Raw genomic sequence first — 25973 nt, forward strand, 5'->3', positions numbered from 1 at the left:
GCTCCACTCCTCGTAGAGCACCTTCGGGGACCCCCACTTACTCCCGCCATCCCCGTCCTTCAAGCACCGCTGCACGACCGGTGCTCGGATCGTATCCTGCGACGATAATCCACTGACGAATTGCAGGAGCGGTACCCCCAGGCCCTTGGTGGGCACAACGCAGATAAGTGGGGCGGCAAGGCGGAGGTGGCAGCACTGCACTAGGTGCGAACCCCCCAGCCCCCGCAATATATTTGGGGCGAATTACAAACATACACGGCAGACAGAAACGATTTGAAAGAATTTTGGTTTTTACGTGGCGGACAGTGTGTACGAAGGCGGGAAGTGAGGCCTTTCAGGGGCACTCTAGAACCGCATCTTCACAACAAGCGACCAGTGACCAGGGGGCTTTCGCGACAGACTGTATCAAGCTGCTACCACAGCACTGGTGCCACGACATCGAATTCGCACTACCTGCATCAAGTATACTGACACCGACCCCCCACCTCTGATAAGACTTACCGTGAAATGAGCGGTGAACCGGAATACGGGGCTCACGAATGGAGTGTTAACCTGATCAGGCCTGCTGTGTGATCTTCACACCGGGGGCCACGACCACACATTGCAATTGCTGCCGTACTTCGATCAGAGAAAGCAGAGCTTGTTAATCCTACTGAACAATCAACCAGAAAAGGGGGATAATGCCCAAGAATTTTGGCCACAAGAAGAGCAAGGGGGCTATTGACAAATACACCACAACTATCCAGAAAGATCCAACACCCGAGATGGAGAAGGTAGCGATCCCGCTCGACCAGCAGGCTTCGCCGACCACGTTGATGGACCCTCAAGCGGTTTTCCTCGCAATGCAACAGGGTTTTGCAGCACTCAACGACAAACTTGACGGGATCACCGCAAATGTGGCGTCCATTAAAACGAAATTGGACAAAACAACAACACGTATAACGGAGGCAGAAACAAGAATATCAGGCACTGAAGATGCCCTTGGAGCCCTGAAAAGTACGGTATCCACGATGGCGATCGAATTAGGAACGGTGAAGACTAAATGCGAGGATTTAGAAGCGAGGTCAAGACGCAACAATATTCGCATAGTGGGGGTGCCGGAGGAAGCGATGAAGGGCTCCATGGAAAAGGGAGTTGAGGCCCTCCTGCGCACACTGCTGGGGGACCCTGGGTGGTCACCAATGTTAATTATTGAGCGGGCTCATAGGTCTCTGGCCCCGAAACCAAAGCCAGGAGAATACCCTAGACCAATCATAGCCCGTGTGATGAACTACAGGGACAGGGACCTGATACTGAGGGCGGCGAAGGAAAAGCAGGAACTGAGATGGGATGCCAACGTTATACGGATCTTTCCAGACTTCACACTGGCGGTACAACAAGAAAGGAAACTATTCAATGGGGTTAAGAAACTGCTCTGGGAATGGCAGGTTCAGTACGCCATGCTTTACCCGGCCAGACTTAAAATTCAATATCAAAACAAAATCCACTTCTTCACCTTTCCCGAGGAAGCTGCCAGCTTCATAGAGACACATATCCCCACTCCGTTGAGGAGCACTGAAGTTAATGAACAGGAGTAGTCTTCACGGTTGCGCATTAACAGAATGTTCAATTAATGATGCGTAAGTCCTGTAACGTCGGCTCCCCCTTTTGGGGGCAGCTCTATATGGGGGCGGGAATGTTTCAATAAGTGTGATATTCTGAATTGCAATGTCCCCCGCAGACAATAACATATGTGAGAGAAACGTGTGGAACCGGATACCCTTACTCAAGGTTTAGAAAGGCACAGGCCCTGGGAATCGCTGCAGGCCCCCCTGTAGCAGGTGAACATGCAGTTGGAGGTGGGGAAGGGTTGGGATCCTAAAAGCACAGTTGAAGTTAGGGGAACTATGAGGGCGGGGGGAGGGGGAGAGTTTAACAAGTTGGGCGGGAGTTATGTTATGGAGGGGAAGAAAACAAAAAGCACACAGGTAATGTACACTGGAAATTCTGAAAGTATTGTAAAGAAATATTCGCAAACACACGTTCACGATCACTTCATGTGGAATGGCTGAAACAGGCATTGATGATATTAAAGTAATGAGCTGGAATGTTCGAGGTCTAGGCTCCAGAGTTAAGAAACGGAAAATTATAGCATACATTAACAGACAGACCCCCAAGATTCTCTTCTTACAAGAGACGCACATTGGGCCATAACAGGAGGGGCAGCTGGTTCCGAATTGGGGAACGCACCAGTATTACACAACTTATTCGAAAAGGGCTAGAGGTACAGCAATCTTGATACACAAGGCCTTGCAGTTCACGTGCAAAGAAGTGGAATGTGATTCTGAGGTGAGATATGTGTTGGTACATGGTACTCTACGAGACAAAGAGATAGTCCTCCTTAACATATACGGGCTGAACATAGACGACCCGGAATTCTATTCCACAATCTTCGGGAAACTGGCAAACTTCTCCACGGCCCATTTGATATGCGGGGGGGACTTCAATACCATTCTTGATGTGAATATCGACCGTACCTCGACACAAGTGAGAGCACTAACCAAAGCAGCACAGACAATTATCACACACATGGCAGATTTGAAATTGAAGGACGCATGGAGGACGCTACACCCCTCTGTGAGAGGATACACATATTACTCGACAGTACACGACATACATTCCAGGATAGATATTTGGTTGGTGGATAACACAGTATTATCATGGGTCACAGACACTCAGATACTCCCCAGGACGTACACAGATCATTCCCCCATACTGATGGCATTGCGAATACCTGGCGCCGCAATGGGCAGGCCCCCATGGAGATTCAAACCGGCTGTGCTACGAGATCCGGCCTATAGAAACGCGATGGACCAGCACATACAAAAATACTTTGATCTCAATGAGAACTCAGTGTCCTCTCTCGTGATATTGTGGCAAGCATTTGAGGCGTATATAAGGGGCACATCCATATCAAAAGAAAGTGGCATCCTTAAAGACATTAGGAACAGATTGCAACGACTAGAAGCGCAAATAGCATCAATACAAGTCCAATACTTGCTTACTCCAACACCACAACTCACTCTAGATATAAAGAATAAGCTACACGAATATACAGAGACAGCGGACCAAGAGATCTGCTACTTTGACGAACTGGCGGCTGCACGCCGCTACAGAGAAAGCGAACGCCCGGGGAGGTTGTTAGCCAGAGCAGTGAGGGGAGAAAGGGGACCAACAGATATCCCATGTATACAAAGGGCGGATGGCTTGGTCACCACCGATCAGGGTAAGATACGTGACACATTCCACGCATTCTATGAAGAACTTTACTCACCTCAATCCGACGCTACGGATGCAGAGATTGAACATTATCTCAACCAAATCCCAACGACACTACTGGCGGAGGATACCTGGGAGTTGTTGGAGACTCCGATAACTGAGGTGGAAGTTGGTGAGGCAATTGAGGCACTCCCCAACGGGAAGGCCCCTGGCACTGATGGCCTTAGTGCAGAGTTCTAAAAGGAGTTCAAACATCTGTTAGTACCCAGACTACTGGCGGTATGTGGACCAAAGCCCTAGATAAGGGAGAGCTCCCCGAGACCACAAGAGAAGCAGTAATAACGCTACTGCTCAAATCAGGGAAGCCCCCGGATGACTGCGGGTCTTATAGACCACTATCATTAATTAATACGGATGCAAAGATCTTGGCAAAGATACTCGCCACTAGGTTAACACCTTTGTTGCCATATATGGTCCACGAGGATCAGGCAGGGATCATTTTTGGCAGGTCCATGGCCACTAACATCAGAAGATGCCATGAGATCCTGACGACAACACCCTCAGATGAGCAGGCCATAGCCGTGTCACTAGATATGCGTAAAGCATTTGATATGGTATCCTGGCCTTTTCTAGTCGGGGTTTTGCGAAATTATGGGTTCAGTCCAAACTTCCTGAAATGGATACAATTACTATACACAGGGCCCCAGGCCAGAGTTAGAGTCAATGGTACCCTAACAGAAAAGCTCAAACTACGAGGGGGCACTAGACAGGGTTGCCCATTGTCACCACTACTGTTCGCCCTAATAATAGAATCACTGGCGGACATATTGAGGACATTTTACAGCGCATACGGGCTGAGGATAGGGAGTAAACTGCACATTATAAACCTAAACGCAGATGACATTTTGAAATACCTAAAAGATCCAGACAGAACATTGGGGAGGGTCCTGGCAGAAGTAGAATGGTTTGGTAGATTCTCGGGCCTACGACTTAACCCCAACAAATCAGAAGTGTTCCCCATTAGTGAAAACATGAGTAAACCCCATAACCTGCATGGCTAACTATGGTTCCCGACACATATTCTGTATCTGGGAGCGTGTATTGCTAGGACGGCTCAATTATCGCGAGCACTAAACTACAACCTGCTGGCAGATGCTCTATGTATTAAGTTGAAGCATTGGAGTGCTCTCCCCATTTCAATGATGGGTAGGATTGCATTAGTAAAAATGATAATTCTCCCAAAGCTTTTCTATCTATTTAGTACGGTGCCGGTCTGGCCGGGGCAAGCCTTGTTCACCAAGTTGTCTAGTGCATGTGTCTCGTTTGTATGGGGTGGTCACAATAGGGTGAGCTGGAGGGTACTAACTGATGCCTACCCAAAGGGTGGTTTGATCGCACCGGACCTTGAACTATACTACTTGGCTGCACAGGCACAATATGCCGCCCAGTGGGCTACAATATTGCTGAACCCGGCGGGCCCTGTACCGAGCCAGCCCTAAAAAGAGCCCGTGTTGGCGCTCCACCAACTTACGAGGCCAACTCCCAAGCATTACAATGCCATGAAACCATCAAAGGTGGTGACTACGGCATGGGCCAAAATAGTTGAGATATTTGACACGGATAAGATATACCACCCGAGTATGCCTCTTTGGGGCGACCCCCAAACACCCTTCAGTATAGATGGGGAAGTAGCCCGCCACTGCTCCTCCAGGGGCATATCACAATAGGGTCAACTGTTCACGGATGGGCCCTTTATTCATTGGGATGATATCAAGGACGTAGTGGGGAATACACATGGGACCGGACAACAATATAACGTATACAAGCAGTCATACAAAGTATATGCCCAACTTTTCCTAATGAACCACCGCAGAATATGGGATTGGGATATACGTTCACGGGGGGATCACAAAAGATAACGGCGTCAGCACTGTTTAAGATTATACTCCAGGCACGCCCGATAGAGCAATGCACAACTAAGACCAAGTGGGAACGAGACCGGGGAGAGCAAATTGAAGACGATGAATGGTCCTGACACTGTGCACTTACCAAACAGATTTCATGTAATTCTAGATACAGGCTAATTCACTATAAGATAATACAAAGAACACACTACACTCCTATGAAGCTCAAACGCATATATCCGACCATGACCGGGAAGTGCCCGAGATGCAATGCTGAAAATGCAAACATTTACCATATGTTATGGGCATTTGTAAAACTGAGGGGATATTGGGAGGAGGTGTGTTTGACCCTAGATGGGATGGCAGATCAACCAGTGGAATGGACCCCACGGATGTGCCTGTTGGGGGTAGTCGAGAAAATGAACCCGATATGGCGTAAACTGTTGAACTTAAGTCTGCTCCTAGCCAAAAGGGCGATTCTGATCAAATGGAAAAGTGCAAATCCCCCAAACAAGGCGGACTGGGATAGAGACATGGTATGGGCAAACGATATGGAGGAACTATACATAGACTCTGTATTGCCTGTATCCCGGCCAAAGAATATATGGGAAAGATACAAAATGTACCTACTTGAAAAGGCCGAGCAAGAACACTCTGACTCTGAAAAGTAATTGAAATTGTATAATGCATGAACATATCAGTACTTACTATGGCTAAGTGTTTGTATTAACTGTGTGCAACAAAAATAAAGAATTAAAAAAATAAAAATAAATAACAATTAGGTAAAATAATTTAAATATATCATGCTTCACTGTGGACCACAAAAACAAACATGACAAGAATTCTGGTCTCTAGCCTATACCAACATGTATCTTTATCCAGGTGCATGACACTCAAGGAATGCTCCAATCCAATCCAATCAAAAAACGGTGTGGTGCCCCATCGAAAATAATTAGGCTCAATAATTTAAATTAATCATGAGCATGCTACCTAAGAATATCTTGGTTCTTTGAATGAAATTGGAAAGTTTGGTTGATGACTCATAGTGATGGTACAAAGTCTCCTGCTTGAATGATACATGTTAAATAAAATGACATAGAAGTTTAATATTTACTTCACACATATTTGATTTACTCTATGCTCTGGGGTCCCGCTAAAACTGGGCAGAGAGTACCTCCTAGGCATTCTTGCCCACTTCTTGCCTTTTTTCTGTGGACAGGAAATTAACATCCCCAAACAAAGTGACAAGCCCCATGGTCCCTCTCCTCTTCTGCATTTGGCGAAGAAGACTGATCGCACAATGAGCCGCGCTTGCCAAACCTGTGCTAGTGGCAAAACATCTCAGCCACTGATAAAGTTTAAAACAGCCCGATTTGTCAAGAAATAGCAGTGTTTCTGCATTGTTGTCTTTGCCTGGCTGTCCTCTAGCAAAGTAGATCCTCTACAGATGAGCCATAAATGTTTAATTTTCACCGTGACTGTTTGCTAAGTTGTCCTCTTCACAGTCGAATGACATTGATTTTTCTCTCCTAAATCTCCTTTATAAACTTGATCAACCATCATTCATAAACCCTTTTTGATGCTGTTTCGGAAATTCAAAATAGCTCTGTCTGATTTAGTATAGTAATAAGAGTAGAGTTGTTGCATCCTAACGAATAATTACTCATATGTATTTCTAGTGAATTGAAAGCAGACAGTGGAGGAATACATTGAGAGGGAACATTATTTAAAAGCACAGTTTTTACCTTTTTTTCTATACACATGAAATTCTAAGCTCTTAATTGGTGCTAATAATATATACTTTCATTGCTGGTCTGGGCACAGACATAATCGGCGTAATTGGTGAAATGACTTATCTTCTATGAAAGACACTAAGCTCATCGATATCTTTCACACGGTCCAGTGATGGAATGACTTTCTGTCACTTGAGATCAAAGTTTGATCTCATGTGCTCCACTTTGCTACTGAATGTATAGTATTGCGTGTCCCCCTGGGTCCTCGTTGACCTTCTCCCACTAACATGCGGTGAACAGGATGAGGCACTGTAGTTATTCACTGCTTTTCACAGTGATTGATCTATCTTGGGGTCGCCTGGTGCATCGCCGGGGAGCCGATATTTTGTCATTGTCATCAACATGGTTTGTGGCGACTTTCAATGCGGTTGACAGGCTTTCAGAAATGTAATTGTTGACAAAGCACGCGGACGTGTTGACAGCGACTGTCCGAGTTTGCAAATGTAATGGCCGATCTGCTCCACTCATGCTGCTGCAAGTAGTGTTTCCGTAGCACTAGAGAGTCCGGATTTAGTCAAATGTATTAACAACTATTTCATGTTTACAATCAAGTACTCAAGTCAGATGATATTTTATCTTGTTACATTTAAAAAATAATTGTATTTTCCATGCAATAAACAGGATTATATAATTACTGCAACCACAATTAGACCACCAAAATGTCGACCTTTTAAAAAAAAATCTACTCCCTTTACAACCCATATGTATGTGGGTGGATTGGTATAGTAGTTAATACATGTAGGGGGTGCAGGAGTCTCCCCCTCGCATATATATGAGGGGAAAAGGGGTCACGGTAAAACAAAAAAGTCGACATTGGAGGGTGTTGCAGTAATTTGAGCCTATTAATCACATAGATCCCAATAAACCAGCAGGTATTACCAGTATATAATCATTCAGTTTCTGGTGATACTGAATTACCCAATTAAGAGATATTGTAGTCTCAAAATCTTTTTAATACACCCGCCCATTATCACCTCATTGCTTTCAGCAACAAACTTGTTTAGCTGTTTGTTTTTTTGTCCAGCATTTAGCTATCACATTTCATCCTCTTCATAGTGCTTTGTTGTGCATACATACGTAACCAAGTGATATATGTTGGTGAGGACATATAGTGTTCGTTTTATTTTTTTTTCAAACTAAATAGGAGGTCCCATTCAATGACATCTGGTACCCCTTATACAGATGATAGGAGCCGTTTTAAGCAGGGATGAGAGAGAAAGCTGATTGTATCTGAAGTCAGGAATCACTCAGTGATGGCACAGGAGACTTGCAGGTCCAAGTAGACGTGGGCTTTATTCTACAGTTTAAGTTGCCACTTCATGGATAAGACACACGAGCATAGACAACAGACACCCGCTAGCTTCCTTACTCAGCCTAGCTCAGCCCCAACTAACAAGCACACAGAAAATGTATTAAAAAGCCACATAACCAACACTTTCTCAGAGGGCATTCACTCAGCAGACAGCAACATTACATCTCACATTCATAGTGGCAAGTAGCATGAACATTACAATTCTAACTCTCTAGCATCAAATACGCAAAGCATCCATCCTGCCACTCCGATGCAAGGACAAGGACCATCGAGCAGAGAGTATACATCCATATGAAAAACACTACAACCAATGTGTCCAACCATAAACCCATCACTAGTCACACAATGCTGAGACAAACCACACACACACCAGCCTCCGTCCACACAAGGGTCGCACAGCACATGTCAGGGATTGGCATGCTCCAAAAATAGGACACGTGAAAGATACCTCTGAATGGAAAATACCAAAAGAAAGGACCCGAGGAAGCCCCAGGACACTGAGTCAGACTGATAGTGACACTTCCATGACTTAGCCTGGCACAGTCAAAGCACGCCTCTTACACCTGTGCTCTGATAGGCCCACAACATTGGGACAAGCAACCTAATAACACACATACTCATGAGAAAAGGTCACCTACAGAAAGTGTGTTATGCACGCACTCTGCCACTCAACCGCATTCAATAGTATAAACTGTAAGTGCACCTTTGACACACAATGAAATATGATTTTCAAACAGAAGCAAAATCCCGACGAATAACAGTGATGTAGGAACAATGGAATTGCAGGCAAACATACTCCTGCTCACCATACCAATGTTACAGTTGCCAACAAAGTGTGCAGGCACATTAAACCTGGTAAGACAATATATAGGCTAGGCATACACTACTGCTAAATGTTATTGACAAGGCACACAACATAGCATAGTTAGGATAATCTTAAAAATAAACGCTCACAACAACAAAAAACATATGATACATCTGAACTACACGAATCTTAAGGTAGATGACGTATCAATCATAAAAACAGGAATGTTTACAGAATGGGCACATATATGACCTCAACATTATTTGCAAAGTCTAAACCTTCGTTCGGCCACGACATAAAAACAGACACACAAACAGAACAATGGCACAATTTTACACAACTACTAATTCCTCTACTTCTACAAAGGTGCAGCGTACTGCACACATTACTAAAAGACGACGTAACTACAACGAAAAGCCATGACACAAAATGCACACAGCTGGCCTCACATCACAGCTAGTGTGTGTCAATCCCAGCGAAACCTGCGAGCAGACTGCTAAAACACAACTAATTACAGGATGCTAAAAACGAATTCCCGGCAATTGGGGAAAACAATTCTCCCCCAGGCGCCCCATTACTGCGAGCTACGACTGGAAGTGAAATATTACTTTTTTAGCTAAGCTTCAGTTAGTTTTATTGTGAGCTAGAATTCCCTCAAAGAGTGGCCCCAAACTTGCAGTAAAGAAAAAAAGACAATCTGGAGCTGATAACAATTCGAGCCCAGTACATTGCAAAACATTGAAGTACATTGGGGTCCTACAGTGACTTTGTCCCTCAACTCAATAAACGACGATAGACAGACTGGACGGACCGTAGGGTCTGTTCCATTTGGTAGAAAGACGGCCCTCTGCGCTCTGCACACATACACTGTAGGCCATTAAAATATATGATTCAACAATAGTCCATCAGGAATCCTGTAATGGCTGTTTGCACACTCACAAGAAAACAGACACATACGCCACCAATTCTCTCTTGGGCACCCATGATGAGTGAGCTCTGAGATTCTAGAGGCTAAGCAGGTTAGATGTAGGCAACTGTCCACCGGAGCTCAGCAGCTCAGCTCCGAACACGAGCCCTCCCAGCAATGTGGCGAAGGGGGTAGTGACAGGAATCCCTGGCTCTGAAGTACAGATAACATGAAATGAGTGCATGCAGTTCAAAGTGTGGCTACTTATTCGTGATATGCAGGTTCATCTAGAAGGTCACAGCTGCTCTCATCAGGCACACGATAAACCAGACGATTTTGTACAAATATGCTGTTGCTCAGGCATGCCCCTAACTGGTGAACATTTTATTTTCGAGTGCTGCCATGATTGAAAAAATAATTAAGAAAAGAAAGATAATCTTGGTCCAAACTCCAAACAGCCACACGATTCTAATTACATGGTTTCAATGGTATTATGACAGTTGTTTTTTAAAAGAAAATGACCAAATGCACCCCCATTGTTTTTAGAGCCGATTTGCCACTAATATATTCATATCACAGGCTCCTCTTTTCCACAGAGAGCTAGTTCATAAGTTCCCAGGAAATATGAGACAACTCTGAAGTAAGGTGAGACATTATTAAAAGTCACCCCATTTACAAACAATTGAAACTGGGCTGAGGAAATCCCCTGCACCAAAAATGGTCCAGCCATGTGATTAGAGTTTTACTCTTTATTAAAAAATAATTAACAGGGCTTGAGACATGAACATTACAACAATCTCCAGTACTCTCTCACCGATGTCGACTTTGTCGTCCGGTTTTGATACTCTGTGACATCACAAAAATAAAGATACACCAAAAAAACCTAACAATAATCAGGATTGGTAAGTATGTGTAACGCTCACCTGATTCTCGCAGAGGCGCCGGTCTTGACTGGGCGACTACCGTATCTTCAAAGGTGATGTGTAGCACCCGGTTGGCTCTTTGGGCTGGACCTCTGTGCACTGTATGCCTGACTTCAAGAGTAAGATGTCTGCAGATAGAAAATATGGGATTAATGAACTGAGGTGATAGGGGTGTCCCTATCTCTTTCCTTTTTTGCTCTCCTGTAGACCCCCAAAGGTTAACGCTCTCACCTTAGGTAAGTGAATGCCAAGCTCTCCATCTGCCTCGGGGCAGGGTGCTGTAACCAGTTTCTTCACTGGATCGGTAGCGCAGGCCTCTTGACTTCAGAGGACTGCTGTCTGTCGTTTACTGCACGAACTGTAAGTTTCGAGTAATTCTATTGTCTTTAAAGTCTTTAGTAATGATGTCTCTTGTTTTGCAGGTTCCGGCGATGGCGGATGACGGGCTGAAGTGAGTTGAAGATGGAGTCCGTGTGATGAATAGAAGCGCCTGGAAGCACGTAAGTAAGCGCTTGTTGCCTGCTTCATGATGCGCTCTAACTGTCTTTTATTTTGCAGGTACGAGTTCGGAGCGGCGGCAGGGTGCCGGAATACCCACTGGGTTAGAGTAATGGCACGTGAGTATTAAAGTTCCCCAATGTCTTTAAACGCACCTTGTTTTGTCTTTCAGATGCAGGATGCAGCGCCGAAGGCCTCCGGAGCGTGCAAAGAGTTGGTAAGCTTTTGTCTTTCAGATGCCGGAATGCAGTGTGAAGACCTCCGGAGCGCACGAAGAGTAGGTAAGCCTTTGTCTTTCAGACGCCGGAATGCTAACCTGTTCTTTCTTGTCTTTATAGGTGTTGCTGAAGACTGGATTCAGGATGGTAAGCCTTTTTCCTTAGGCCCAGGATCCGATGCAGAAGACACGATGAGCGTTCTGCTGCAGAGGATGCAGAATAACGCAAAGCAACATTCATCCACCGGGTGTGGTTTAAATAGCCTCCTGTAGTGCTTAGGTGTCTCCTTCCACAGCCACGCCTTGGTAAGAAAAGAGTTCCTGCTTTCCAGAAGAGTTCCAGTGTTCTGAATCTAGGGAGTGGCTCCTGCCCCACCCAACAGGAAAAGTAGTTCCAAACAGAAGAGGATCAGAGGCTCAGCTGGCAGGCAAGTAAGCAGCATGGTCGGCTGCAGGTAAGTCCACCCAAGCATTATGAGCCCGGCGCTTCCAGCGCTGGGACTGGGCATATTTATGAGCCTGGTGCCACTGGCGCCAGGACTGGGTCCAAAAGGTCCCAATTGGGACTGGTTGGCCCTCGGAACCTGGGTTATGGATCTGCTTCCAAGGGAGTTGAGAAAACCCTGACCTTTTGGAAGCAGAGATCATGACAGTATGGTAGACTACACATACATTACATAGGGGGTTAGTGCATCGATTAGATAATAAAATATCTGGTAATTTTTTCTGCGACCACCTTCTAAATGTTGCAACTAAGTCGTTTCAGGTTAGTGTGCTGTGAGTGGCTGATGCAACAAAGTGTGAGCTAAACATGAAAAGTGAGTAGGTATTAGGCAAGAGGGTCTTCTCAGCCTTGGAGCTTTTGAAATTCACCAGGCCAAGTGCAACTATTCAAGGTAGTGAGAACGGCCGAAGATGTTGTATGCTCTCAACAAGTTACCATCTCCAATCTCCTAGTTCTTGAGACGGAACATTCGGCTTTGGACCTTAGCCTGGCTTGGATATCTCTTCTGTTAACTTGAAACGTTCCCTCTCTCAGTGTCCTTGGCAATGCTGTGCACAGTGACTGTACTGGAAACCTGGTCGGAATGTCTCAGCATGTCAGTCTGTCAACTCCTCTATGCGTTCTCGAGTTCTTTCTGCTCTTCCCATTCACTCCAATGTAATAGTCCTTCCATCTTGATTTACATGGACGCTCATGTTAGTCGGGTTTAAGCAACAGCAAACAGTTCATATGTATTCTTGTGTGACTTTCTGTTTTGCATAGTATAAGTGTGTCTGGTCTCTATCTAAGTGAGTCATAAGCATGTTCTTTGTGTCTGCAAGCAACGAATCCAAGTGTCTGTGTAACTTCATGCAGGCATGCCTAATCCTGGTAGGGTCTAAATGGCTGTCTGAGTGAATAGTGTTTCGCACATATGCTACACATCAATGATGGGGAGGAGGGACCCAGGAATTATGTACACCTTTCATTTCTTTGTCACTGAGATGAAAGCGGGATAGGTGCAATGAGGGCCATGTTTAGGTCTCCCTCTTCAACTCCATAGAGCACAACTACTAAGAGGGCTCAGCAAAAGTGATTCCTCTTCAGAATTAATTAAGCAAAATAACTTTATTATTTCACACCATTAACTATGGCACTTTTTTATCTGTGGGGGCCACTGTTGTGCTGATGGTTTCTCATATTAGTGTCTCTACTATCTCTTCACTCCGAGGTATGCCTCAGGGTCCTTTCAACATTAGACTCATTACCAATTTTGTTTTAACTGAGGTCACAAATCTCGCAAAGATGCACGGGAGGTTTGCAGATATGAGTAGACTTGCTTATTGCTTCAGCTTATGTTCCTATGCTATAAATACGCTTAAAGTACATAGAAGACAGGAAATAACCACGGACCACCGCACTCAGACTACCTCAGACCCAAATGACACACAATTATAGGATATTCATTTAAAACATACTCACCCAAGATCCATTCAGCTAGCATTGACTTGATAGACAGCGAAAATCCATCTTGGCTATCCAGACAAGGAAAAAGTCCTCAATAAGCTTAACATGTGGTTTGTTCATAGGGGTTTAGTTGTCCCCCTTGTTAAGAAATGAGGGCCTTGCGGGAGAGGGCACACTACTCTCATCCGTGCCCGGGACCTTTAACAGGCCTTACTGACCTACTGTTTTTTGGCAAGACCCAACATGGCATTTTGTTATTATTTTATTCTTTTTATGTGCAGCACTCTTGGGCTAGAAGTAGAGAAACTGAGTTAACCAATCTTAGAAGGGTGCAATATAATTTGCATCACTGGAGGTGAAGGAGTAAGTCCATGGTGAACAGTGTAGGGGTTAGTGTGGCAGGTCCCCCCCCCTAAACGTTAGCCATGGCATTTTAGGTGTTACCAAACCTTTGGATCAGAGACCCACCAGATTTCACAGGTCATTTCTTAGAAGATTTTGCCCAGCCCTATTACGTGTTATAATGATTTTGAGTGTACATTGTTAATTTCTTCTGATTATTGCTCGTTACATAACATTGTCCACCTTGTCTCATGTCCTTGTTATCAAATATTATGTTTTTTACTTTGTTAATTTGTATGTCACATGATAGTAATGTGTGAAACTTAATTTGTGTTGGTATTCTTAGCTATTAGTCTGTCTATTCTACTGGCTACCTGGCCACAAGCCTTACTTTCAAAATCTGCATTGCTGCAACAATTATGATTCATAGCAGTCATAAACATCTTCTAATCATTGATGCCTTCATCCCTTTTCCAGCAGTGCTTGCCAACCCACTTCTATTAGGCTGAACATAGAGTCTGAGGTGCCCCAAATTCCTGGGCACCTCACTTCACCTGCCCTCCTCCTCTCATAAGGCCATGACCATGCTGCCTTCTTTGTCTCCGGTAAAACGGATTACTCTAAAGAAATTCCCAAATGTTGGTACACTGAACACCGGATTTGCTGACAATCATCTCCCAAATATACATGCTCTTCTTCTAGCCATTACCATTGATCTTCTGCCGATACCAGAGACATGGTCAATTACTCTATCTTTCTGGATATTTTACTTCCTATTGGTTGCACGATTATTGCAAATATCAGGACACATCACTTTGGCAAAGACATTACCCTAATGCACTCTTGTCTACCTAACGATCATGAAGTTTTCCACCATCCCCTCACCCCCTTTAAATGACTGGTCTGCTAATGCTCCATAAATCGTGATATCAAATTAGCACTAGTTGTTGTTTACAGACCCCCTGGTGACTCCTCAGCATGGATTACATTAGCAAATTGCAATCTGTATCAGAGAAGCTTCTTATCATGTGCAACATTGACATCTGGCTTGATGCTTTTCTGAATTCCTATTATGATTATCATTATTCTATCTATCTATCTATCTATCTATCTATCTATCTATCTATCTATCTATCTATCTATCTATCTATCTATCTGTCTGTCTGTCTGTCTGTCTGTCTGTCTGTCTGTCTGTCTGTCTGGCTGTCTGTCTGTCTGTCTGTCTATCTATCTATCTATCTATCTATCCATCCATCCATCCATCCACCTATCTATTTATTTATTTTATTTATTTTAATTTTGTAACATGCAACATGCCCATGGGCCTCAGGGCGCACACGAAGACAAGACAAGAACAGACGAACACAAAAAGGCAAAAGAGGAAAGAAGAATCATAAGCGGGTTTTTCCAGGTTAAAGAGATGAGTTTTTATGGCCCGTTTGAACACAGTGTACCTTTGGATCTGCCGTTTCCGAGCTGGTAGTGTATTCCAAAGAAGGGGACCCTGTGCATCAAGGGTGGTACCTCCAAATTTAGCTGTCCTGAATCTGGGGTGTTAGAGGACGACTGCAGTAGATGAACGAAGACTCCTCTCATTTGACTTGATACTGATGCGTGCAGGCAGATATATAGGAATGCTGAGGCTCAGGCATTTGTGCGTCATAGTTAACACCTTGTGTGTTATACAATGTTTAACCGGGAGCCAATTAAGTTTTTTCCTGAAGGTGGAGATGTGGGTGTGACGAGGTTGGTTGAAAATAGTACGCACAGCGTTATTCTGGGCCACCTGCGGAGATTGAATGTTGGTAACTGTGGTACCAGATAGAAGACTATTACAGTAGTCTAATCTAGAATTAATCAGTGCTGTGGACAGAAGAGCACAGTTTTTTTTCGGTGATAAATGGGCGAATATATCCTATTCGCTTGTTGATCAGTCCACAGCTAAACTTGATGTTAGAGACATGGGACTTCATGGATAGCTCTTCATCAAGGACAACTCCGAGGGTCTTAACTTTCTTTTGGACGGCGATGATATTATCTGCAATAGGGAAGCTGGCATAGTAAGGATCAAGTTTAGTCCGGGTGCTTTTAGATGACACTATTAGGAGCTTGGTATTTTTTTCATTCAAAGCCAGGGAGTTACAGGCCATCCAGTCCTGTATGGCTTTGTATATGTTATTGATGATTCCAACATCATTACTATATGAGCCACTCAGTTGCATGACTACCTGAGTTTCATCAGCATATCTATCTATCTATCTATCTATCTATCTATCTATCTATCTATCTATCTATCTATCTATCTATCTATCTATCTATCTATCTATCTATCTATCTATCTATATGTGTTTTATATTGAGCCACTCGCCCAAAGGTCTCAGGGCGCTCACAAGACAGAAAGAAATATAATGACTGCAAATGGGTGGTGTCTCAAATATTATCTAGGTATTGTATTTACTAAGATATCCCTCGATCAAACAGTATTGTTTTTAGTTGTTTTTTAAGGAGTTGTAGTTGTACAGATCTTTAGATCCGGGGGGAGTGAGTTCCAAATGGTTGGTGCCCAGATATTGGCACTGGTGCCGCCAATCTTCTTGAGGACCACACATGGCTATTGTTTGAGCAGAGAGTCTGCCTATTGTTATTAATATTATTATTATTATTATTATTGGTTTTATTAATATGATATTTATTGAGAGCTGATCTAGCTTTGGGAATCAACAGTGTGCTTTCTTTACAAGTCATAGTGGGAAGTCCACATGGAGGGACACAAATTGCAAGGAATCAATATGAGGAAGTTGGGAGCTAAAAACAGCTACATCAACATTTCTAGACATCCTTGACAGTCTGAATCTTTCTCTTCTGATTACCCAACAAATACATGAGGGCATCCACACTAACAATGCAACTGTCTCTGTCAATATTTCTCTTGATGAACTTAGCATCTCTCCTCTCCCATGGACTCACCAACAACACTCCCCAGGATCACCTCTAATACCTGGCAAACCACAATGAAGGGAACAAATACATCACAGACAAGCCTATGAAATGAATCACTATATGCAAATTCTCTCAAATTCTTACTGTACCCAACACTCTAGGACATGCACTCACTGCACAGTGACCTCAGGACTGTCGAGGCTGATAACACCAGAAGTTTTGATAACCTGGCCATATCCATGTGCAAAAAGCAAAAATAAGTATACAACCAAAAACAGATGATTCCACGCTGATCATATTAAAAAGAAACAATCGGTAGCTAGAATGCAAGTGTTCGAAAAGCAGCGATACAGTGGATCAGTTGATTGTGTACAGGTATCAAAGAAGCAATCATTTTACCATAATCAGGAAAAAAGGTTTTCCTCTACCAGCGTATCTTTCCAGTCCACACCAAAGAAGTTTTCAAAATGAGCCATGAGCTAAGAAATCCAATGTTGTACCTCCCGTTCACACTCTCAGGCACATGTTGATGATCTTGATACTTTTTTCAAAATAAGATCAAGGAAATCGAGCTTAATATTCATACCCAGCCTAGGTCTCTCCCTTTGCAGCCTCTTCCACTTTGCCCAGCCCCTTCATGGCCTTCCAGTTAATCACATCCAAGACTTGATCAAAACTGATACCAAAATGAACGTGTGGTCACACCAAAGCCACCTATACCCAACAATCACCATTAAAAAAGATAATCATATTGACACCTCCCTGTGTACCCATATATTTATAGAAAGCCAGCATAGTTCCTCTACTGGATCACACCATTCTGGCTAATTTTGCCCAATTTCCTACAACTTTTTCCTAATGAAGAGCCTTGAAAAAATGGCAACAAAAAGCCTTGGAAATACTTCAAAACGAAAAACTCTTAAAGAAATTCCAGTCTAGATTCAATTCAATCCGCATCACTCAGCCTGTTTCAGTGCACACCAAGGAAGCACTCCTTTCTATTGTTAATACAAAATCTCCCCTGAATCTTTTCCCGTTATTCCTATCAGCAGCTTTCAACATATACAGCCATGGCACCCCGTTGCAAAGCCTTCCGCATTTTAGAGGCACCCATGGATTGGCTCTGAAATGGATCTCATCCTCCTTGAAGGAGATAGCCTCCTTCTTGAAACTAGGCTCCTTTTGCCTCAAACCCTTCACCTCTAACACAGATGTACCTTAGGGCTTGGTTCTTGCACCACTGCTCTTTAGCTTCTATATTAAACTACTCAAAGACATGGTAAACTTTGCTAATACCCAATTCCAGCAGTATGCAGATGGCACTGACATTGCGTCAAAGCTGCACAAATCTGCTTGCTTCTTGCATGACCCAACAACATGCCTTATCTCCATCCAAGACTGAAAAAATGCAGAGGACATGTTCATTGGCTAAAGCGTCTCTGCTTCCCTCCCTTTCATGTGGTCCCCTTGCCTGGGCCTTCCCCTACCACTTGTCCCTGAAGTAAAGAGCATAGGTATCTTTCTCAATAGGAACCTGCCATTCAGTGGGCAGTTTCTAGAACAATCCAATCCTTACCACTTACAACTACACATGCCCAATGGGATCCTGCTGCGCCTGAATATACATATAAGGCTGGTGTTAAAAAGGTTATGGTAATAGCTGTTTGTCATAATCCAAAACTCTTTATTTGACCATTCACATACAGCATGAATTCATAAACAAAAACATCAACTTAAAAATCTTAATGCAATAAATATTGATGATGATATTAAAATGCCTCATGCTGTTGAACAATAGAATGTGTTCTTGAAGCTTCCAATGTAAAATCAACAGATTGTAAAAAAGAATGGCTTTGTAACCATGATCTAAACAGGTCAATTACTTCACTGTACTTTGTCGATTTACACAATTCGTCAACATTAATCTATATTCTTAAACCATCATGTTGTATGCACAGGGCAATGTTCTGTACTTTGATAGCAGCATACAATTGCCATAAAATCAGAAAATGTTCTAAAGATCCTTCTTGATTTTTACTATACAGACAAACAAGAACACATTTTAAAATTCCATCTGTGCTTGTGTGTAGCTAAGGCTAGCATAAAAAATATGTGTATACAAGGGATGTGCATACACTCTATTGTTTGGTTCTAAGACTCCATCTTCCTCTCAGAGTGGTCTGACCTAACCTGTTCTCTCCTGGCCTCCACCTTCAAGCTTCTCTTCCTTGGAGATTTCAATGTTCACCTTGACTCCCCTGATTCTGCCTCTGGACTCTTCCACAACCTCTCTGACTCTATTTCCCTCTCCGTTCTTCCCTCTTGCCTGACACACTCAGTCGGACTCACCTTCGATGCTCTCATCTAAGCAGACATCTCCACCCCCAACCCTCTCACTACTCCTCTCTCCTGGACTGGTCATGCTCTCCTGTCCTCTCACCTGGACCTTCCAGGTCCCACAGCTAAGCCCCGACCCATACTGCCATTCTCCTTTTCATTCATTTGACCTATGAAGTGAGTGCCAGATGCTGCTTTTGCCACCACCTTCATTCCCCCTCCCACTCCTCTCACTGATTATTACTCTGACACAACCCTTACTAACCTTCAACTCTCCATCTCCAACACTGTGGGCATCCTTGCCCCTGTCATGAGGATCCCCATGAAGCCTACCTGCAAGTGCAATACCTGGTATAACTCTGACCTGGCATCTCTGAAACACAAGTGCAGAGCTGCTGAGCAGAAGTGGCAGGCTTCAAGCATATCCTCTGACAAACTGGCCTACCACCTGCTCCAAAGGCAATACATACTTTCCATCCCCTCGAAGAAAGGGCCAATACCCAAACCTTCATCTAGGGGGCCTCCAACAGCATGGCTGAACTTTTCAAAATCAGCAAGGAACTTGCCAGTCCTACTGCTTTCTCCATTTCCCCTCTGCCTTCCTTCACCCCCTGCACTGCACTGGCCTCTCACTTAATTACTAAAACTCAGGACATCCTGTCCTCACTCTCCTCTACACCACTCCCTTCTCCCTCACCTGCTCGCAGGCCTCCTTGGGCCCCTCTCCACCTTCCCTCCTCTTTCTCCCCATAACACCTGATGAGGTCTCTAGACAAGACCGCTCTAAGAAAATCTCATCCAAACAGGTGCTCCCCTGATCCTCCAGAACTATCAAGAACAACATTGCCTCCCTTGCTCCAGCCTTGGCTGATTTCTGCAAGCTCCCCTTTGCCATTGGATCCTTCCCATTACTCCTCAAGCAGTCCTTTGTGCACCCTCTCCTCAAAAGGCCTTATACCGACCCCTCCTGACTGGCTAACTACCGCGCTCTCAATTACCCTCTTCCTGGGCAAACTCTTGGAGAAGCTGACCATCTCCCAGCTTATCCACCACACTGAATCTGCTGGTTGTCTCCACGACCACCAGGCTGGCTTCAGAGCTGCCAGAGGCACAGAAACTGCACTCCTGAACACCTGTGAAGTCTTGCTCTCTAAACTCAATTCCAACTCTCCTTCCTTTCTCATCCTTCTTGGCCTTTCCTCTGCCTTTGATACACCCAGTCATGCCACCCTTATAAATCAGCTCAGTGATAACCTTCGCATCAGAGACCTGGCTCTGGACTGGTTGACCTCCTTCCTCTCTGACTGACCGTCCCATGTTCAACCGGGGCCTTTTCTCTCCTCAATCTCCATCTCACTCTCCAGCTCTGGTGTCCCGCAGGGCTCTATCTTCTCGCCTTTGCTTTTGAACATCTACCTTGCATCTCTATCCCATTTGATCTTCACCTTCTCTCCTAGCTTACAGTTTTATGCGGACAACATCAGCTCTCCTTCAAGATTCCCTCCCCTGCCTCCTCCTCTTCCTCTCTCATTCCTGACTGCTATTCAGGCATGGTGCCCTGCTAACGATCTCTGCCTTAATGCCAGTAAGATTGAGATCCTTCAAATTGGGACCCTAGCTCTTTCTATCCGTCCTACACTATGGCTGCCCTCCATGGGCCTCCTCCCCTCAACCTCCTGTGAGGCAAAAACCTTGGTGTCATCTTTAACTCCTCTCTCTCTCTCTCTCCCCTTCTCTTCTCACATCACGGGCCTTGTCAAGAAGGCTCACTTTCAATTGCACCTCCTCAGAGGCATTCTCTCTTTCCTCACCTTCCCTCAGAAACTCAATGTCTCCAGAGCTCTGGTCCTCTCCAGGCTGGATTACTGCAACAGCATCTTCATCAATCTTCCTATGCCCTCCTTTGGCCTCCCCAAGTAATCCAGAATAGAACTACAAGATTGATCCTTGGCCTCAAGCCCATGGACCACATTTCTCCAGATCTAAAATATCTCCCCTGGCTCCCTTTTACTGGGAGGATCAAGGTCAAGAACCTCTGTATCACCCACATGACTTACTGGGGCCTGGGACCCCGTTACATCAAACTCTCTCTCCCTAAAAACCTCCCTGCTACAGCCCTTCAGTCTTCTAGCTCCAACTCTCTCCAGATCAGATGCTTTTCCAAGCTGTGAGTGGGCGGTATACATCACTCTCTTCCACAAGAGCCTCCCTCTGGAATGGCATCCCTAGCCCACTCAGACTTGAACTTGATCTCCTCAGCCCACTCAGACTTGAACTTGATCACCTTAAGTTCTGCAAGCTTCTCAAGACCCTCCTTTTCTCTTCCTCTTTTCACCTTCCCTTTCCCTGATAATGTCCCCCTCTGCCCCTTTTCACTGCCTGCCTGGTTCCTCCAGATTCTCACAGGTTACCAGGCCCTTCTCAACCAATCTACCCTGCACTGGATCTCCCCTGTCCCCCCAACCTGCACTTGCCCTTCTGGGCTCCCTCTCCTGCCACTAGCCTTGCTGGGCCTGCACCCCTTTGAGCTCTTCCAGACCCGTCTCTCGCACTTAGCATGTGGACCTTCTTTCCCCTGCACTCTCGGCATTCCCCTGGCACTTGTCCACCTGCCTTCCGCCGACATTTTCCTAACCCACATACCCTTCCACCCTGATCGGTACTTCCCCTTCCCCTCTCCCCTGCACTTCTTGTTACTGCACTTGCATGATCCGAATAACAAAAGGACTACTAGGACCATTTTTGTATTTCTTCATGCCTGCCCCTCCTCTTGTCTTGTTGCTAATTGAAACACCTTTGTGTATTGGTGCATTATAAATATCCAATAAACAAATAAATAAAATAAGTACACTTCACATCCTAATACCTCCTTAGCCAGTATATATTCTCAGTTTAGGAAGTTATAAAAACATTTGTTAGCAAGTTGGAGCAAGCTTTTTGGCAGTGGAGTATATTCAAATTGTCGAAAGAAAGTATCTTTTGAAGTTGCTGGCCAAACACTCTAGACCTTTGCCTCAAAGAGCCTTGTAGATGAGGAATACAGACCAATACTCAATTCATGTTCTTCTTTGGAAGCCAATAAGCAGTCTTACACACCGGTTTGATGTGATATCTCATTTTTATATTGAGAATGAGATTGTCAGCTATACTTTTTATCAAATACAGAATATGGGTGAGGTGTTTCGGAAGGCCAAGGTATAGGCTGTTACAATATAGTGAGGTCTAGCTAACAGACATCACTACTGCACATAGTGCCATGGTTAAGACACTCTAAAGATATGGGAGCTCATGTTCTGTTGTGTCATAGAGTAAATGGAAGGTGTAAAAGCCCTGAGTAAGGCTTTAACGCCTTCCTTTCATGCCACGTCACATCTTTATTAATTTGTATGGCACAGAGGACGGGTGGAACGAAACTTGTATTTCCGCCACCTTCAATTCTCTCCACCAAACAAATGCTCCACCATTTTTCACTGGCATAAATGTTCTAGGTGGCACACATGGCAGATATCCCCATGGGATCCACCTGCTTTTTGCATCATCATAAAGGAGACAGACCACATAGTGATCCATTGCACACATTGCCTGCTATGCTAGCATGTTCAGCAGTGTTCACAATGAAAAGTAAATGCTGGCCGACATGCAAGTATGTCGGACAAAGTTTATAGGCAATTGTGATTGCTGCTTCCAACCTTTTCCGCTATTCTGACATGTTCCCCCTTCTGGGCTGCAAGAATCCCTCCTTTACAACACTAGTTTCAAGGCTATTGAACTGCCTCAAACCTGGATCTGGTTCTACACCATTTACTTGCTTCCCGTCCCACCAAAGCCTGTAAACAGTCCATATAATGTGCCATTGTTTGCCGTGTTAAACTTGTCACTGTTTGCACTTCGCCGTTAGCACTTATACTATTCTAATGCTGACCTCTGTACCTCACATAATGCACATAATCTGATCTAAATGAACCAAGATCTATGAATTATTATGTCAGTGTCTTCCCCTTCTTGACGTGCACCATGATCCCGACAACTCCCTGCCTGGAGTATCACAAAGTTAATTAGCGCAGAAATGGCATAACACAAATCAATCACAATTAAATGAATAGTGAATTTCCTTGTTTGTTTGTTTGTTTATTTATTTATAGCGCGAACCAGACCGGGGACGTATCCGGGCGCGTGTTCAAGAATACTTTAAGCTTACATGTTGCAGTTACATACAGTTACACATTCCAAGTAATTACAAGATACATTGATAGCAAGGGGGTGACAGTATTCATGGTTATATACAGTTGCACACAGTTATACATTCCAGGTTACATGATGCATTGACAGCAAAAGGATGGCAATATGCATGGTTGTATGCACAGGTGTTTGTACACATAGGTGTATACGCAGTATACGTTGACAGTTAAAAGAGCATGTCCGTGTGCGTTTAGTTGCAGGTTAACAGGTGGGTCAGGCGTGAGTGGTCCTAGTGTCGGTCAGTTATGGGTCATTATCTTTGAGCCATTTAATGCAGTTGAGTCTGAAGTGTGGATAGAATTGGTCCGATCTTAAGGAGGATGGGAGGGAGTTCCACAGCTGGGCCGCTTTTACAGGGAAGCTGTTGCCTCCGGCTATGCTCAATTTAAATGGGGGTAAAACTAGCTGGTTGGTATATGCTTCTCGGGTGGGTCTATTGGAAGTTCTTTTTTTTAATCTTTCTGTTAGGTATTTGGGGGCTGAGCCATTGATACTTTTGAACGTTAGTGATACTGTTTTAAGTTTCATTTTGTCAGCTGTAGAGAGCCAGTTAGATTGCCTTCTGATGTCCGATATATGCTCTCTTCTTCGGATTCCTAGTGCGGCTCTAAGGACATTGTTCTGCAAGGTTTGGATTTTTTGCAGCGTGTGTTTATTAGGCCCTAAGTATAGTGCATTGCAATAGTCCAATTTGGATAATACCAGAGCTCTTGATAGGGTGAGGCAGCTGGTGGTGGACAAGTAAGGTTTGGCTGCTCTAATCAGCTTACAGGTGTATGCGGTGCTAGAGGCCATCGCACTCACCTGTTTTGTTAGGGAGAGGCAAGAGTCGAGGTAAAAACCTAGTGTTTTTACCTCTTTTGCTACTTTGATGGTGTTGCCATCTATAACAAATGCTGAATAGTCATTGTTCAGTTTTTTGATGTTTTGTGTGTTCCCCAGTATGGTGAGTTACGTTTTGTCATCATTCAGGCATAGACCGTGATGGGCCATCCATACCTGGATGATGAGGTATATCCTGTTCACCAAGGCCAAATCCTGTTTGTAGTCCCCCGAAAGTGGGATGAGAATCTGAGTGTCATCTGCATAGTTTGTTTAGGTGACACCCAGAAGGTCCAGATTGTCAAACAGGGGCTTCATGAAGATGTTATACATGGTCAGAGAGACACAGGATCCCTGGGGAACACCACATGTGATGGGTACTAGGTCAGCTGCTGCAGAGGTAGAGAAAACATTCATGGTTCTGCCACTTAAGAACGACTTGATCCATGCAATGTCATGTGTGGAGAAATGGGCTGCAGATTCCAGGTGGGTACAGAGCACATCGTGGTCCACCAGGTCAAATGCAGCTGAGAGATCCAACAGGAGGAGTAAGGCAGTTTTTCCAAGATCTCTCAGCTCATCGACCTGGGTTTTGAGATCAATGAACGCAGTTTCGGTGCCATGTTGAGGCCTGAAGCCTGATTGTCTGCTACCTAATATTTGATGCAGCTCCAGTTATTTTTGGATCTGTAGATAAGCCACTCTGTCTAATATTTTTAGCAGGAATGGTACTGTAGTGATTGGCCTGTAGTTGGTCGGGATGGAGGCGTCAAGGGTTTGCTTTTTAAGGAGGGGAAGGACCCATGATTGTTTGAGGTTGTCTTTTATCGTGCCTGATGTAAAGGAAGCATTGATAAGTTTGGAAATAAATGGGGATAGGTCTCTGGACGCGTCTTTTATCAGTTGTGCTGGGCATATGTCACCTTGACGGTTGGTTTGAGCGAAAGTATTATTTTTTCAATCTCTAAAGTGGTTACTTTGTTGAAGTTAAATTCATGTTCTGGTTTGGTAGAGGTAGGTGGTTTACCATTTTGGTTGATTGAGAGAGGAATATTTTGTTTCTTATTCTCAATTTTGATTTAGAGTGTGGTAATTTTGTGGTTTAGAGCTTTTTGGATGTTAGAGCACCACGTTTTATTTTTGTCACAGTTGTCTGGAATAGGGATGTGGTTTTCCAGTTTCTTTAGTATATTGAACAGCACTTTGGTTCCGGATTTAGCCTGTAGTATTCTATTGTTAAAGTTCTCTTTTTTCGCTTTCCTTATTTCATTTTTGTAAATCTTAGAGGCGTTCATGAGAGTTGCTTTATTAGTCTCCGATGGAGTTAGTTGCCAGGCGGATTCTTATTACGCCAAGCAATAATACTGCATGCACAATTACTGTCATTGTAAGTGGAGATAGTACCCCCAGTCTCTATGGAATTCCAAACCCATATGTGTGCATAGTGGTAACATAGGAGGTATTTGGCCCTGGATTGTTTATGATCTTGTTCATCAAACAAATAGGAAGCGACTAATCTTGAGAGAATGATACCTAACGTGCATGGTTTGTGTTCTAATGGCAAGACATGTCAAGAAAAATTAGAAATTATGCTCTAAAAATGGTATATCAGGGGCCAGGATATGCAACATTTAGACCAGTGCTAAATATTAAGCAAATGCTTAAATAATACTAAAGCAACAAACAGTTTTATCAAAATCAGTATTATCTGTAACCGTTTGCAAA

The sequence above is a fragment of the Ambystoma mexicanum genome, chromosome 6p (genome assembly GCF_040938575.1).
Source record: "Ambystoma mexicanum isolate Mex_15411 chromosome 6p, UKY_AmexF1_1, whole genome shotgun sequence".
Classification (NCBI taxonomy): Eukaryota; Metazoa; Chordata; class Amphibia; order Caudata; family Ambystomatidae; genus Ambystoma; species Ambystoma mexicanum.